At 34.9% G+C, this 16,462-nt stretch overlaps 1 protein-coding gene and 1 long non-coding RNA gene across 4 annotated transcripts in view; one reads left to right on the top strand and one right to left on the bottom strand.

Moving 5' to 3' along the window:
- Positions 1-1,781: 1,781 nt before the first annotated feature.
- On the bottom strand, positions 1,782-3,505 carry LOC138713390 (uncharacterized). Of its 2 annotated transcripts, none has more exons than XR_011335857.1 (2): positions 2,938-3,505; positions 1,782-2,603 (listed from the first exon to the last, which is right to left on the bottom strand). It is a non-coding gene; the product is annotated as an uncharacterized lncRNA (long non-coding RNA). The 2 variants fall into 2 exon arrangements; XR_011335856.1 differs by having other exon boundaries at positions 3,199-3,505.
- An 8,757-nt stretch (positions 3,506-12,262) lies between these two features.
- Positions 12,263-16,462, top strand: part of LOC138713378 (FAD synthase-like) — a 97,211-nt gene continuing 93,011 nt past the window's right edge. For both annotated transcript variants that reach the window (XM_069845446.1, XM_069845445.1), the window contains exon 1: positions 12,263-12,397. The gene's annotated coding sequence lies outside the window, so the exon portion shown is untranslated. The remainder of the gene's footprint in view (positions 12,398-16,462) is intronic.

The raw sequence follows: 16,462 nt of genomic DNA, 5'->3' as shown, positions 1-16,462 counted from the left end.
ACAATTTCGCATTGTTTGTGATGAGGCGACAGTAGCGATCCTAGTGGTTAGCAACCATCTATGGATTCATATTTACTACGTATTGAGTTTCGTGACTATATACTAGACTGTGGGATAGAGCCAGGATAGAGCTATACTCTCCTTAGCAACGAGTTGTTAGGAAAAATGATGGCTTCCTAGCAACGAGTGACGTCACGACTTCCGAAGTTTACGATCACGGTAGTCATGTTAGGGTCGGTGATTTTTTTATTAAATCTGTATTTAAAAATGTAGGAACTTACACTATTTGTGTAAATAAATAATAAAATTTCCCGAGAAAATAAAATCCTTACAATGTAACAAAAAAATGTTTGTCTTGTAAACATTCACCGGATGTTATACGTACGTAAATACTCTGCTGCGGGATGTGGTGTAATCTAATTACTCGTTGGTTGTAATCGTTGCTTACGAGATTACACAAGCTGGCGCATAGAGCTTGAAAAACGAGTCTGAAGTGGTTCCCTCGTAATGCCAATTCCGCCGCTCGGAGCGCTGTTCTGCCCTATATATTCATAGCAGAACACTTAAAAGACATTGACATTTGGGACATTTAAAGGACTCACCATTGCTTATTAAATGCTTCGTACAATATTTTATGGACAATAGACGTAATTTGCAAACTTCTACTCCTCAATTATATTACAATAAAAGGCTGTCATTCTTGATATTAAAACATATTACATATAAACTGAGGGACTGTCTGCTCTGTACTTCATTTCATACACCAAACATTTCCGGAAATAAATTAACTTGACATCTTACATATACGCACTATAGCCTACCCTTTTCACCTAATATTATTAATATTGTTATTAAATAAGATATTCCAACTAATTAAGGTACTGCATTATCTTTAATTTCCTTGAATTCATAATTAAGCATTTGCAAGAAGGCGTAACTTTTCCCTCTCTTTTAAAAAAAATACGAACGTCACAATAATTGAGAAGTATAATTATTACGCGATTTTTTCTTGCAGTGGTGAAAACATTTCTATAGGCCTACTGATTAATCTATTGAGCATAGTAATAGTAAACGCTGTAGTATTCTTTTCTGAAGCCAAGATTTTCGCAAGAACTGAAGTGCGACACATGTAAAGATGAGGAAATGTCCCTCTTTCTTTTGGGAAAACTTGTGAAGCACTACTGGACAATATTGCCAAAGATATTTCCAGTAAATACGAAGTGATTAGGAAACTTAATCAGAAGCCCCTAAATAGAAAGGTGCTGAAAGTGCAATAAACTGGGCCATTTCTTAATTAGATATAGAACACTGGAACTGACTATCTACAAGGACCCTCATGTTATAAATATTATGATTATTTCAGATTGTGATACAGTTATAAGCGTACATTCCTAAAACTTAAAAGTAACAACGAGGATGCCCTATCTTATAGGATAGTTTTAAACGTGTACATTTAACTTTTTTATGAATGATTTCCTGATCAAGATTTTCATTAACTATGTGCCAAACTTTTGAAGTGAAGAGTGCAGTAAGAAACTGTTGGACATCTGATCAGTATTTTAATCATGTGCTGGTTACAGTACATTAGATGTCTTCTTGAATATACCTGATGAGGTATGTATATGAAGTTTGTATCGTCAGTATTCAAGTAGCCTACTTATGTATGTAATTTTTATTATCTGTACAGAAAAAATTTAGCTTATGTGATAGTATGAAGTAATATCTCACGAAATAACAAGGAAGAGAAAGGTGCTTAAATTTAAATATTGAAAACAGGATGATAAGAAGAAAATAATTTTTACTTCCTTTCAATTATTAATGAAACCTGGCCACTCACCATTCGCAGTTGATTTCTATGGTTACAGGTCTATTCTTCATATTCTGTAGCTTTCAAATAATTTCTAAAATAAATATTACGCCTACTTAGCTCTTGTAAAACGAAATTTTCACTTTCACTTTCAACGGAACACTCACTTATATTCAGTTCTTGTATCTTGCAGTAAATTATCCATTTGTGATCATCTTTCCAATATAACCTCCCATTGAAATGACCACTTAAAATCATGAGCTAGAATTTATTATTTTAAAAACATTTCCACGTACATATTGTTATAATTGTTATGAACCGCAATACAAAAGACAACACTGTGAAATTGGATTAATTTACCAATATCAACATCAATACCGGTAGTATAAAATCACATATAGGCCTAGGCTATATTATTTCATTACTTTATGGTATTAATTAGAAGAATTAATTTTGAAGAATTTACAAATATGCTGAAATAATTTATGACACCTCTTATAGAAATGTAAAAATATGTATGTACATTTTGAAACAATGGGTATAGCACCACTTGAAAATGTTGAGCACTTTAACAGTAACTTGTAAATTGTTCCATCACGTTGTCTATAGTGTTCATTTGATGTAGCACTTTTAGAATGAACGTGGTTCACATACATAAGAAGAAATGACGATGGAATGAGTCGAAGACATATAGTTTTCTTTAATTTTTAGCAAATGATGAAGTTGAATATATACTGTTACTTCATATCCTAACGTAAGTAGAGTTGCCACCATAGATGTAACACCTCCGTAACATCTGAAATGAATATAAAATAAATTAATGTATTGGTAATGATACAAGAATAAAAAGAAATTAGGCTAGACATAACCTCACAAAATTACAAACACATGCTAAAACAAAACAAAAAAAAAAACTTTACGTATCCGTATATAATAAAACTAGATATTCTAGATATAATTTGATTCACACGATAACCACCTCAGCCTATTTCGCAGGAGCCATTATTAGTTACCAGTTTGAGGTGCATTACCTAATCTCATACTAACCTTGTTAAGTTCTCTACTCTAATTCACTGATAATTACGTAACAATACACAGGTCTAAAATACAGACAAATACATATTAATTACCTAATAAGTACAGCATGAAGATAATTCATTACTTTTGTCGGTATTTTCTAAAAGAGAAAGGGAAAACAGTAACAACATTATCTTCAATGTTTACATCACGTCGTTCACATTTTCATTAGGCCTATATCAGTAATGCTTGGTAAGTGAAACAATGCATGAAATTATTTTACATTTCGGGTCACATCATTCGAGAGTCGGAAAACGCAATTCGCCACTTTTAACATAGCATTGCTTGTTATATGAGAGAACTTTGACATTTACCTTAACCTATAAAGATACGACCTGTTGGTACAGAGTTCTTCACATAGCAAAACACAGACAATTTTCGAATATAACTTAGCTGAACAAACTTCAAATAACACTGTAATATGCTTGGCATATTTGTAATATTCGTACTCAATGAGTAATGCACAATTAATCGAACTATTTTCATGATGCACAATGCTTTGTAATGGTACTCTTCATCATTTCATAGGGCAGGGAGGCGAACCTAGCGGCAGAAATTGTCATGACTCACAGAGACCTACTCTCGATCGTGCTATGCGCCAGCTTGTGTAATCTCGTAAGCAACGAGGCGAACCTAGCGGCAGAAATTGTCATGACTCACAGAGACCTACTCTCGATCGTGCTATGCGCCAGCTTGTGTAATCTCGTAAGCAACGGTTGTAATAAAGACTTACCGGAAAGTTGGAAGATTTGTAGTTGGAGTGCTTAGGTTGTCACGTGTATTGATTGAGTTTAAAATCAAGTAATTATAGCACAGGTAATGGTAATATTTCATCGATTGACAGTCTGGGCAGTCTATCCTAAATTACCTATAAAATAAGAGCACATTCTTTATCCTTGTGACTAAAGATATTATTGATGACAATTTTGCAGGCTGTATTGAGGTTGAGATTGAGGATATGTAAACTTGCGTATAGGCCTACTAATACCTCGTCTAATAGTAAAAGAGGATTGTATCAAATCAGAACGATGTCCAGTATGTCGGACTCTAGCCAAATTAACCAAAGTTTAGATTGGTGTCTCCTGCGACCACCGACTTCAGTCAGAGGTATGAAAACTCTTGATCGAAGCAAATTTCTGAAATCAATTAATGTTCCGTGGCTATTGATTGATGAAACGAGGTTAGGTCCCATGATGAAGCATATAAAAAGGTATCTTTTGAAAGTTGATAATTTTAAACCTGTACAATTATTGGACTGTGGTAAAAATAGGAAGGTAATATTGAATCCGATGATTGTAAGATGCTACAAGGATTTGGAAGATGCGATTCAGAGCTGTAATATTAGCGAAGATTCACTCAAATTTGAGAATATAGAACTGACATATGAAAATTGGAGAGCCGACGAATTATTGAAAGCTATTTTACCAGAAGACAAAGACAGTTTAACAAGCTACTCAATAATAGGACACATAGTTCATATCAATCTGCGTGAACATTTATTGGACTATAAACATATTATTGGTCAAATTCTACTTGATAAAGTTAAAGGTGCAAAGACAGTTGTTAATAAAACAGACATTATTGACAATACATACCGAAATTTTAATATGGAAGTATTATGTGGTGAGGATAATTTTTTTGCACAAGTACGAGAGAATCACTGTACCTTTGAATTCGATTTCTCAAGTGTGTATTGGAATCCGCGTTTAAGTTCTGAGCACGAGAGAATCGTACAAAAAATTAAGGAAGGAGATATATTGTATGATGTCTTTGCAGGAGTAGGGCCATTTGCTATACCAGCTGCTAAAAAGAAATGCATTGTTCTGGCAAACGATTTAAACCCAGAATCACATAAGTGGTTGCTACATAATGGAAAGATAAACAAGGTACTAAAACTATTACAGACATTCAATAAAGATGGAGGAGATTTTATTAAATGTGATATGAAACGTGATATGCTGCAAAGGTGGCAGAGTGGGAACTACAAAAGTAGCACAATGCACATTACAATGAACTTGCCTGCTATGGCTGCTACATTCCTGAAATACTTCAAAGCCCTTTTTACGTCATCTGAAGTAGAATCGATAGAAGTAAACAATTTCCCTGTTGTCCATTTATATTGTTTTGCGAAAGGTGACAATCCAATAGCTATAGCGAAAGAATTGGTTGAAGAGAACTTGGATACAAAACTCAAGGATAATCTTGTAGACATATTTCATGTCCGGAATGTTTCTGTGAATAAGGAAATGATGCGTGTGACATTTTCGTTGCCAAAAGATGTTTGTATCGAGGAACAGTGCAAGATATCAAAAAGATATTCAGAAGATCTTCCAGACAAATCTCAGATTAAGAGACAATGTTTTGGAGAAAATGGTGAGGATCACCAGGTGTAGGAATATTTATATTTGGTTAATAAAAGTAAATGTCTAATCAGAGGGTTCTTGTTTCTATATGGTGACCTAACCTCAATTTACATCTGGGTCATACATAGGTCTGGGTATGATTTATAGTTTAACTTGTTTGAGATACTTGCATATTGTAAAAGTTAATAACTTGTTTTTTTAATATGTGTTAAGATGTAAGCATTACTCTTTTAAAAAATAATTTTGTCTCGACAAACTGAAGGAGGTGATAAAAAGTTGTTCAAGTGTAAACAAATTGGCCATACTTTAGGGTTAAAGTAAAGCAAAAGTGAAATTTGTTATGCATGAAGAAGTTATTTAGAACTTTTAATAATGCTTTATTTTTAATATAAAAATTATTGGTATTTAGGCCTGTATTAAATGCCGGAAGACTGGTAACAAAGCCATTCGCCTTTTCGCACTCCAAAATTTTCATAATATAAGTTATGGACTAGGTACTAAAGTATAGATTTTAAGATGTTCTAGATCCATTTCTTTTTTTAATTAAATATGAATTTCAAAATAATTATTTAACATGAATATCTAGTTGGGTTTTTTTTCCCCGAGGTTTTCCTCAACTGCAAGGCGAATGTTGAATATTCTCATGGCGAATCCTCGGAATTCTTCTCGTTAAATACCAACTTGCTATCACCATTTCCTCTGATGATAACGTCACAGTTGGTACAGTGTTGTTAAATAAATCTGAGGAAAGAAACACGAATGAATTGTACGTGAACATAGAATTGTTGACATCTTTTTAGGTCTACATAGCATTCAACAGGAGTTTTTTTAATATGAAAATAAATTGACCTTTTCTATTGATTCTCATTTCGAATGGTCACTGACAGACTCTCATATGAAAGACTTGTCAAAATCTGTATTTCCTGATGATTTCATATAGGCCTATTGTTATTTCAGTAATAAGCCTACTTCATTTGACTATTCATAAATAAGGCATCACTCGTGAGGCAACTAAGTAAGGAGATAATGGGTTAGGGTGGCCAGTTCCTTTCCCCCTCCATTGCTTGCATCGCTGAGTACTTTAATCAGACTTCAAATGTATACAAACATTTGTTCTTCCTCTGACATATTTCATCAAGTGATATGTATACTGCCTGATAATAAATGTATATATCAGCCAGAACCTCAATCAGAGGGAATTCACGCTATTGTGTTGTTATTCTTTAGTAATGCTTACATTTAGCATTATATGGTGAACATGCAGTTTTGTTTGAAAATATTAATAGTAATTTATAGAAGGTGAGGCAAAATGAACTCATGATTTTTAAATCTTTACTACTCAGAAACCTGCCATTAACATTTATCGAAATACCTATCAATGAGGAGACAAACGTTTGACATTTTTTACAGAGCACAAATTCAAATTCATGAAAATAATGCCTGCCAAGTGTCATCCATTGACATTGATGCACTCTGTCACCTGAGTCATGGCATTTTCCACGACGCGCAGTAGCATGTCTTAAGGAATTTCATTAATTTGTTCTCTAATTCTCTCCTTCAGGGTATTTAAATCTGCTAGACGAGTTTCATACATTTTGCTATTTAAATAACCCCATGAAAAAAGTTACAAGCAGTGTAGCATGTTGTGTTTATTTACACTACCAGACAATCCAAAGTGGGCTTTGTCTGACATTTATTGCTCTAATGGCATTATTGTTCTAATGGCATTATTGTTCTAATGGCATGCAACATTAAGAAAAAATCAATTGTCCATCTGATTCATCATCTTCATCTTGGCTTCCCAATATTTTTCGGTCTCAGATGTTCTGTGAAGAGCTAGGCAGTACATTAAGTGGTCCCTGTCCATATCTTCATCCAGATTACAGAGCTTGCAGATGGGTGTTTGAAGTAAACCAAAGTGATATAGGTGTTTGGCAAGAATGTGGTGTCCAATTTCGTCTGACATTATTAAGTGACGAATAATTCCTGTATCTTCGTTCAATAAATGAATAAATTCATTGCAAAATTCCATTCTTGAAATGAAGTCACAGTCCAACTCTTGCACTATATTTGAATTTTGTACGGGTGGTAATTTAAGTCTATGTGCAATATCCGACGAGACCTGTTGGATATGTTAAGAGCAACAGCTTGTCGACATGCAGATCGTTTTGGACTGTGAATGACAGCAGCATGTATTCTGTCGATATTCTCCAGTGTACACACAGTTCGAACTCTGCCTGCAGGTTTGTCATCTCTTGCAGAAGCTGTTGTTCGTAATTTTTCAATCCAGTTGATTGATTGTGTTGTGATCCTGAACTCTTCCATGTCTTGCAACATTGAAATGCTGCCTGAATAATCGCTGTGTTGTTATCACTAAGTCTCCTTTTTTTTTTTTTTATATATATGTTTCAATAGTGAATGCCCGATGTTCTGCTGACCAACGAGGCATGTTTATTCAGTACATTTACAGACATAATTAATATTTGTAACAGAACAGAAATCATTACCATGTAAACCTAAACAATTGATACTCTAACCTTAAATGGCATACCTTGTCTAGTCCAATATTATGCCATGCCTAGTAGCTTCAATACATCCCAACTGTCGAATGAGTATTACATAAGTCAAAATCATGAGTTCATTCTACCACACCTTATAGTAGGCTATAAGAGAGTAAAATTAGACTTTATGCGCGAGTAGACACTTTAGCATCTGAAGTGAAGCTGAGGGTGATAAAATCTGTTTACGCTCGTGTGCTATACAATATTTTATCCATTACTGGTATCTAAATTTAATTTTAAATTCTATGTGTTTTCTTTGTGATGTGTTGTTTGTGAAGAAGTTATAAATTAATGAATGTATGGATTTTATTGTTGCTAATATGTTGGTTGTCATGGTTTTTAATTCACAATTCACAGAAGTGAATTGAAAACTTTTAGTTCAGTGCTTTGAATAAAGCCATTGTTGCTAAGGACTGTGAAATAAAGACCGTTTAGATACTAGTAATGGATAAAATATATTTACAAATTGCGATTCATCTCTACTTTTACACTTTCAAAATTCATATTCCATTTTGGATGATTCACATTGGATAATAAGGGTGAAGCTGATAGCAGTGGAAAATAAATATTTACTTCTTACAGTTTTATAAGATAGTATAGTATAACGACGAACTTTAATATAGAAACATTTGGATAATCTCAGAGAACAGTGTCGGAAATTATATTTTTACAAATCTCGGTTCTCAGTGTGGTGTGCTTATCTCCTGATGTAACAGTGCACTTCAGTAATATTTGTTTTAATTCACTGCTAACTCTCTAGCATCTTGTAGTCCTTTCTGGTTGAGCTCACAGATGGGCGGCACTCATCAACAATGTGACACAGAAGGTGTGTTCAGGTTTCTGCCCAGTGACAGTCCTGCTATATTGCATTTTTTTTTTTTAGGATTGATGAATTAATAATCTGGCACACTCTCAATCACACTCGTAGTCATACAAATTTCCAGACTAGACATCCAGGAAACTTTTCTTCAAGGAAAATTCCCCAAGAGGCGAACCCGGGACCTCCAGATCTGGAACCCAGCATGCTGACTACCAGACCACAGAGGCAGCAGCTTCAGTCATTTTATGAAAAAATCAACAAGCATGATTTTTGTCATTGTCTATTTTGCTTTTTTATGTATCATGTGCAGTTGTATTTTCTGACATAGCTGGAAGACCAGAGGTAGTATTACAGTAGTCCAGCTGAATGAAGTTCTTAACAAGGGGCAAATATTGTAGGAAAAATGGAAATTAGACACAGTCCTATCACAGTTGAACACTGCAGAGTAGGCATTTCTAGCCTTCAAAATGAGGTGCAATAGTGACGTAGAATCTCATGCATGCAGACACATGCTTAAAAGATACTCTACATCATTGTTGCACATTTACATCATTGTTGCACATTGTTTTAAGGCTAAAATTGCCCGTGCTGAACGTGTCTACTGTAGAGGAAACTTTGTAGTGTCTGACTCATTAGCATTTAATTTGCAGTGCTATTCACTGCCTCAGATGCTGTGTGGCATGCAGCCTCTTTTTGTTTACATGTCAAAAGCTTTTAAAAGATGGACATACAACAGTACAACTTCAGGAAAAGGATGAGGTACGATTCAGTTTTTTCAAACAGCAAGTTGTCACTGAAACAAATAATATGTATACATCTTGATTACACAACTTTTAAAACTGTATCACTTCGGAATATGTATGATAAGAACTTTCTTGTGTTAAATATTATTAACGTACCTTGTTAACATGTTTCGATCTATTTTCGGTCATCTTCAGAACTGGTCGTTGTTGGTCTTGGCGCCTCATGTTTCCTGTGTGGGTGCGTTCGTAGTGTAGAGTCTAAGAGTGTAGGCTATGTGTTTTGAAATTGAGTTGTGTGTTGAGAATATCGTTGGGGTGTTTTGTAATTTTGTTATGGCTGTGATGCCATAACAATATGAAATATACAGACAGACGAAAACACACCCCAATGATATTCTCAACACACAACTCAATTTCAAAACACATACACTCTTTGACTCTACACTACGAACGCACCCACACAGGAAACAAGAGGTGCCAAGACCAACAACGACTAGTTCCGAAGATGACCGAAAATAGGTCGAAACATGTTAACAAGGTACGTTAATAATATTTAACACAAGAAAGTTCTTATCATACATATTCCGAAATAATATGTTTCGTTAAGTACATCACACTGCTGCTTGTATTATGAAGGCATTAATGCATACTTTATTGGTAAGTAGCTACTCCTATCATTTGTATGTGGCAAAATTATTTTAGCCAATTTCTCTTTATTTACGTGCTGTACTCATAGTTACGTAAATTGCAAAAATTGAAAAGAAGAAACCACTGTAAACTAAAAATATAATTTCCGACACTGTTGTCTGAGATAACACACATTTGTTTTGTAATAGTGAATTGCATTAACCCTCTGGTTGGACGAAGAGCTTTAGATGTAAATGAAGAATGCAAGGGATGAAGAGACTGTCCATTTTCATATATATATATATATATTTTTTTTTTCTTCCCACTTTAGTATTTTTTTTTAAGTTGAAAACGTAACTTAGAAACACTGTTATGGCTTTGAGTGAAAATTGTTCATTACAATTTAAACCTTCACAGAGCTATTTTATGTAAATTTGTGTAAATTAATTACATTTATCTATACCTCATTTATACAGCATATAAATGAACTCACATGTCTTACTTTTGGAATTTATTATAAATATTGCCTTTTACGTGTAATCCAGAAAACGAAAGTTTTTTTTTGGTTATAGCAATGATGGCGTGTCCATGTTAGCAGTGTTAGCAATGAAAGTTATTTTGTTAAATATTATTTTAACTAAAATAAGTTATATTTTACAGTTACTTCTTATGCATGTTAATTAAAATATGAACATCATTTTTGGTCAGGCCGAAAGATATTTACTACAAAGATCAGTTGTTATGTATGAATAATTCTTGTTAGCAATCTCTCTTATGCTAATGCTGGAACCAGAAACTGGTGTCAAGCGTATTGGCGAGTTGTGCTCCCTCTTCCCTTGACCATGAGTGAAAGCTGTGAGTGAGAAGCGACCATGTAAGCGATTCCGGGAACATTTACATGAGAATAAAAGTGGCATTATTAATATAGTGAATTGAATCGAAATAAGTGGCTCTCATTGTATCATAGAACAGTTATTAAAACGATAATTTGGCAGTAGAAATTACAATTAAAAAAAGGATATAATTGAAATGGGTAGACCACTCCACCTCTAAATAATTTCAGTGTAGAATGGTATTTAAGAGATCAATTGATATCACAATTGACGTAAGATTCATTAAAATTGTGATACTGATAACAATCTTGATTAACTGCTAACACTTCTTCTATAGTTGTCGGCTTGGCGCAGTTGGTATAGTGCTGCCTTCTATGCCTGAGGTTGCAGGTTCGATCCTGGGCCAGGTCGATGGCATTTAAGTGTGCTTAAATGCGACAGGCTCATGTCAGCAGATTTACTGGCATGTAAAAGAACTCCTGTGGAACAAAATTTCAGCACACCGGTGATGCTGATATAACCTTGACAGTTGCGAGCATCGTTAAATAAAACATAACATTTTCTTCTACAGTCATGCTCCGCCAGTGGGATATATGGTATATTAAATGATTTCGTTTATCTATTTCTTTTTAATAATAATCAAAGAAAATGTCTAAAAGCACAATCTGACAAAGTAATTGAATTGCAATTGCAGTGAACTTAGATTCCACATAAGCTTAAAAAGAGAGTATGAAACTTCCAATTTTTGTTTCAGTCTTCTGAGAGGCCTAATTAAAATTGTAATGACAGACCATTGTTAGGTCATCGTAAATATTTTACTTACGAGTTATGATATAAAAATGCTGAGATCACGACCTTAAAGTAAGCATATAAATTCATTTTCTCCTGTAACGACGTTATTTGAGTTAGAAATTTAATTATCCTTAATTAAATACGGAAATAATTGCTTTTTGAATTGTAATAGACACTAAGCATTTAGTGTGAATCTTACAGGATTACTTCATATCAGTATGTTCTTGCAGGTACTCATTATAAGCATGGATGTAATATTCCGTGTTAGAATACATTGTAGCCGAATGCATATACTACAGATGCAATGTGAAATGCCAGTCTTTTGACTCTTTAATATAGTGCAAAGCCATTTCAGCAAAAGTTACCAGGCCAACTACAGAAATTATGACCCAATTTAAAGTATCTCTGTTAGATTGGAGCAGGTTTGTTGAGTTGCAGGCTACACTTATTTTCAAATAAATCACTGTGGAGTGACTTGTTCAAAAGATAAAAACTTTCCAAGGAAAGTGTATAAGTGAAAATAAATACCAAATGTTTCTGACTATGTAGTGGGACTTAGTGACACATCCCTGCTGTAATTAATCAAAGTACCGATGTTGCAATCATTTTGAACAGGAATAACGCATTTGCACTTCTTTCCAGGTGACAAAACGGTAACACATGGGGAAACAAAAGAAAAGCAAGCAAGTCAAGAGTAATGTCTTCAAGCTTGCTGGTGCCAGGAGTTTGAAACTAAAAAACAAAGCAAAAGCAGTTTCAACACAACTAAAGAAGGTAAAACCCTGTAACACTAAAAGCTTTAATTGCATCTTGAAAAACTGTGCAAGGATTCATTCGTTGTTTGCTGTTTCTTGATTGGGAATGGACAACAGTTCAAATTTTTAGGAGAAATGTACTTTCTTGACAGTCTTTTGAACTGCAAGATACATTTGATCGTGACCAGCATTTAAGTGGTCAACAACTGGGAAGATTTCTTTTATTTCTTCAGGGCTATTAAGTTTGGCGATTTTTCACCCTATTCGCAGGAATTTAATAGGCCAAGGTTAAACATATATTAGTTAATTCCCTTTAAATCTTAGTGTTTGTGTACATTGCTTACATAATCTGTAGACTGTAAAATCTACTGTCTTGCTCTGACGAGTTTAGCGCTGGGACCTGAGGTATTCTTGTCATTGGTGCGGGGGGTGGGGGGGGGGTTGCAGGTAGATTCTTTTATTGCTACAGCCAAGCCGAGCCAAGCAGAATGGGAAGTATTAATCGCCCAAAAATATGCAGTCTTCAGTTTGTAGTAGTGTATGACTGTGTACTTCTCAAGTGAGTTCAGCAGTACAGTATATTTAAATTGATTACGTTACAAATTTAATTCAATTCTACTAATCACTAAATTTTGTAGTATGATTCTTCTTTTCATTTAGCTTATATTATTGTAGTTGTATTATGATTTTTCTTTTCATTTATTTTATTGTATTTGTCTTTCTGGTGGTGTGATGGCCTTAACTTCACCAGAGTAAATAAATAAATAAAATTTTCTACAATACTTTTTTTCTCTGAACACGTAAGTACGAATGGTTGTATCTCTATCTCGCCAAAAATACGTTAGAAAACTAATAGGCATACTGCTCTCGTAAATTGGGCGAATGTTTTCAGTGTGATTGTACTTCCTTCCAGACTGCATCTGTCACTGTTCCCTCCCTTTCCAGTACCGTGCTAGACTAGTCGGAACTGCATTCCTCTCAGCACTAAACTCCTCAGAGGATGACAGTAACTGTGTACGTCAAAATATGTTCCTTGTGTTGAAACTCTTTGTTGCAAGAAGCATGGATTGTAGACATAAGATCACTTTACATATGCAAACGAGATTAATGATTTTGTTATTTAGACTGTTTAATTAATAACTGCATACATAATTGAACATTTTATAACAGAAAGTAATACAGTATTTTTGTTTCTTAATATATAGCCGAGATTTCTATAATATGGTAGTATTGCTTTATCTACTTCAGAATTTTACTATTTTGAAGCCACAATTGTAAAGTAATTTAATTTGTAAAAAATCTTGTCACTTTTACTGAACCAGCTTCGGTATTCACCTGCAAAAGGTGTTTCTTCTAAAAATACCTGATACTTTATAATTAATGTGCTTGTCTCGAAAATGTTCCACATCATTAAATATCATGCTCTATTTCGTCTCTGCCTCTGCCTCTGCCTCTGCTCAACATTGCCAAACATACAAATGCCCTGGCTTCTAGAAGATAGCTCTGGTATTGCCCACTGGCAATCCCAAAAGAACTCTATAGTATCTTATCACTATGCCATTTTCTTTTGAGTCTTCTATGGGCTGGATCTTGTGGTGGATTAATGACAGTTACTCAAAGTAATCATAATAATATGATATGCATATGTAATCACTTAATGATTCAAGACAGCGTTCATCCTGTTGGATCCTGGCCACTTAGTCACTCGTAATGAGTGTGTTGAACATTGTGCTACTGTCACATACTCTGACACAGTACATGAGGGTAGGCCACCAAAGGGAAAACTGAGGGGTAGAACTTAAACTGAGGGGATTCGATCCGGCATCGGAACTGGAATCCAGTGTGACTTAGTGGATAAAGTCAGTACGTAGAGCTGAAAACCCAGGTTCGAGTCCCGGTACCGGAGAAAATTTTTCTCTGTTCTATCCATCTTTCATCACACACCTTTACTAAGGATAGCAACATCATCAGCAAAATGGGCTATTGTTAAGTGATCTTAAGATGGAAAATCTGATGTACAGAGGGTGCCGAAAAAATGTATGTACACTTTGACAGGAGATATCTATTTAATATATTTCAAAGTTGGATCGAAAAACAACAGTAATGCGTAGTATGATGTCCTGTAAACAGATGAGACTCACATACGTTATGCTAGCGTTACTGCGCGACAGTTCAGTCAACAACAACAACAACAAACTGGAGCCAAGATTATCGTTTAAACAGTGGAAAGCAATTTTGAAGTGGTATTGGAGAACCGAGAATGTTGTTGAAGTTCAATGGCAATGGAGACATGAGTACAGAACAGAACCACCAATGTGATTAACAATTGAACGCATTCGTGACAAATTTGAGACTCATGGTACTGTATGCGATGTTTACAAGAGCAGATCTGGGAGACCTCACTCATCAACAAGCCCCGCATCCTCGGCTATGGTTTTGGAACGTTTTGAGCACTCACCACAGAAATCTACAAAGCCATGTGCACGTGAGACTGGGATTAGCAGAACCAGTGTATGTCGTATTATTAAAACAGCAAAGTTGAAAGTTTTCATCCCAAGACTTTTGTATGCATTAAATGAAGATGACCCTGATCGGAAAATGCAGTACTGCGAGTGCTTTCGGAACATGGTGCAAGAGGATGAGGCCTTTGTAGGGAAAGTTGTTTGATCCAATAAGGCACAATTTAAATTGAACGGAACTGTTAACCGGCATAACTGTGTCTACTCTTGTGCAAACAATCCACATGTTTTTGTAGAAAAGGTTGTTAATTTACCTGGAATTAATGTTTGGTGTGGGTTGTCATCTAGGGGTCTAATTGGACCATTCTTTTTTGATGGAACAGTAACTGGCCAAGTGTACCTGAACATGTTACGCATATCCGTCTTACCCACCATTCATACACTCTAGTCTAAGATGATTAGTGCTCATCATTTTCTGTTTGTGTGAATTCAGCTTTGTTATGTTAACATACTTTTCGACCCCCATGGTGGGCATTTTGAGCAACTGTTGTAACTGTAAAAGTCTAAGATGATTAGTGCTCATTTTCTGTTTGTATGAATTCAGCTTTTTTATGTTAACAGCCTTTTTCAACACCCATGGTGGGCATTTTGAGCAACTGTTGTAACTGTAAAAGTCTAAGATGATTAGTGCTCATTTTCTGTTTGTATGAATTCAGCTTTATTTTAACATAGTTTTTTCTTTGCTTGAAGTTTGTATACATTTTTTTGCACCCTCTGTATATATAATATAAAGCAGCAGTCCCAGAATACTTCCCTGAGATACCCGTACTCCAAATTGAACAAGATTTTGATTTTGATTGAGCAGATTCATATTTAACAGAGAATGTACACTGCCACTCAAAAAGAATGAGCACTTGAAATATTCAAAGTCCCAAGTATTCCGCACTGCACATGCGACGCTTCATTCACAAGACAAGCATATTTAAGTAGCTTAAATTCGCTCATTTGGTTCAGTAGTCTGAAATATGTTACAGATCAGACCGGATAGTGTATGCTAGATCTTCTGAGGCTCTGAAGAATGTAAAATGAATCGAATAGAGATATGTATCATCAGTCGAAAATCTTGTGTGTAATTTGTTTATGACTAAGTAAGGTAGGAAATACACACTGAGTTATCAAAGCTCCAATAGCATAGATGGTTCAGGCAAGAACCACGATAAAAGCTGAACTACATTGGCTTCGAGTTCGAATCCCATGCAGTACCTTTTTTTTTTTTTTAATAAACAGATTTCTCATCATAATTCTCACAAAGTTCTAAACATTATAATAAGTTTTCTTTCTGCAAAAGGCTATTTGTCTACACATTATATTTAGCATAATGTAATGAATATAATGACAGTAAACATGAAACGGTAAAAATTCACTAGCAGACAATGGTCAGTTTGCCACCTGTAGAGAAAAGATAGAACTATGGCCCTTATCGGCTGTCCACAACTGCTTATTCAATATATTCACAGCTACCCTCCATATCTGGAGGCCGTCTCCTCTATCTGCAACCTGAGGACGCACCATGCCATGGTGATTGAAGCAAGTAAAGCCATAGGTTTGGAAGAAAATCCCAAAAA

This window comes from Periplaneta americana, chromosome 14 (assembly GCF_040183065.1).
Source record: "Periplaneta americana isolate PAMFEO1 chromosome 14, P.americana_PAMFEO1_priV1, whole genome shotgun sequence".
Taxonomy (NCBI): Eukaryota; Metazoa; Arthropoda; class Insecta; order Blattodea; family Blattidae; genus Periplaneta; species Periplaneta americana.
Note: the sequence above shows the minus strand (reverse complement) of the source record. Positions and strands in the feature narration are given on the sequence as shown.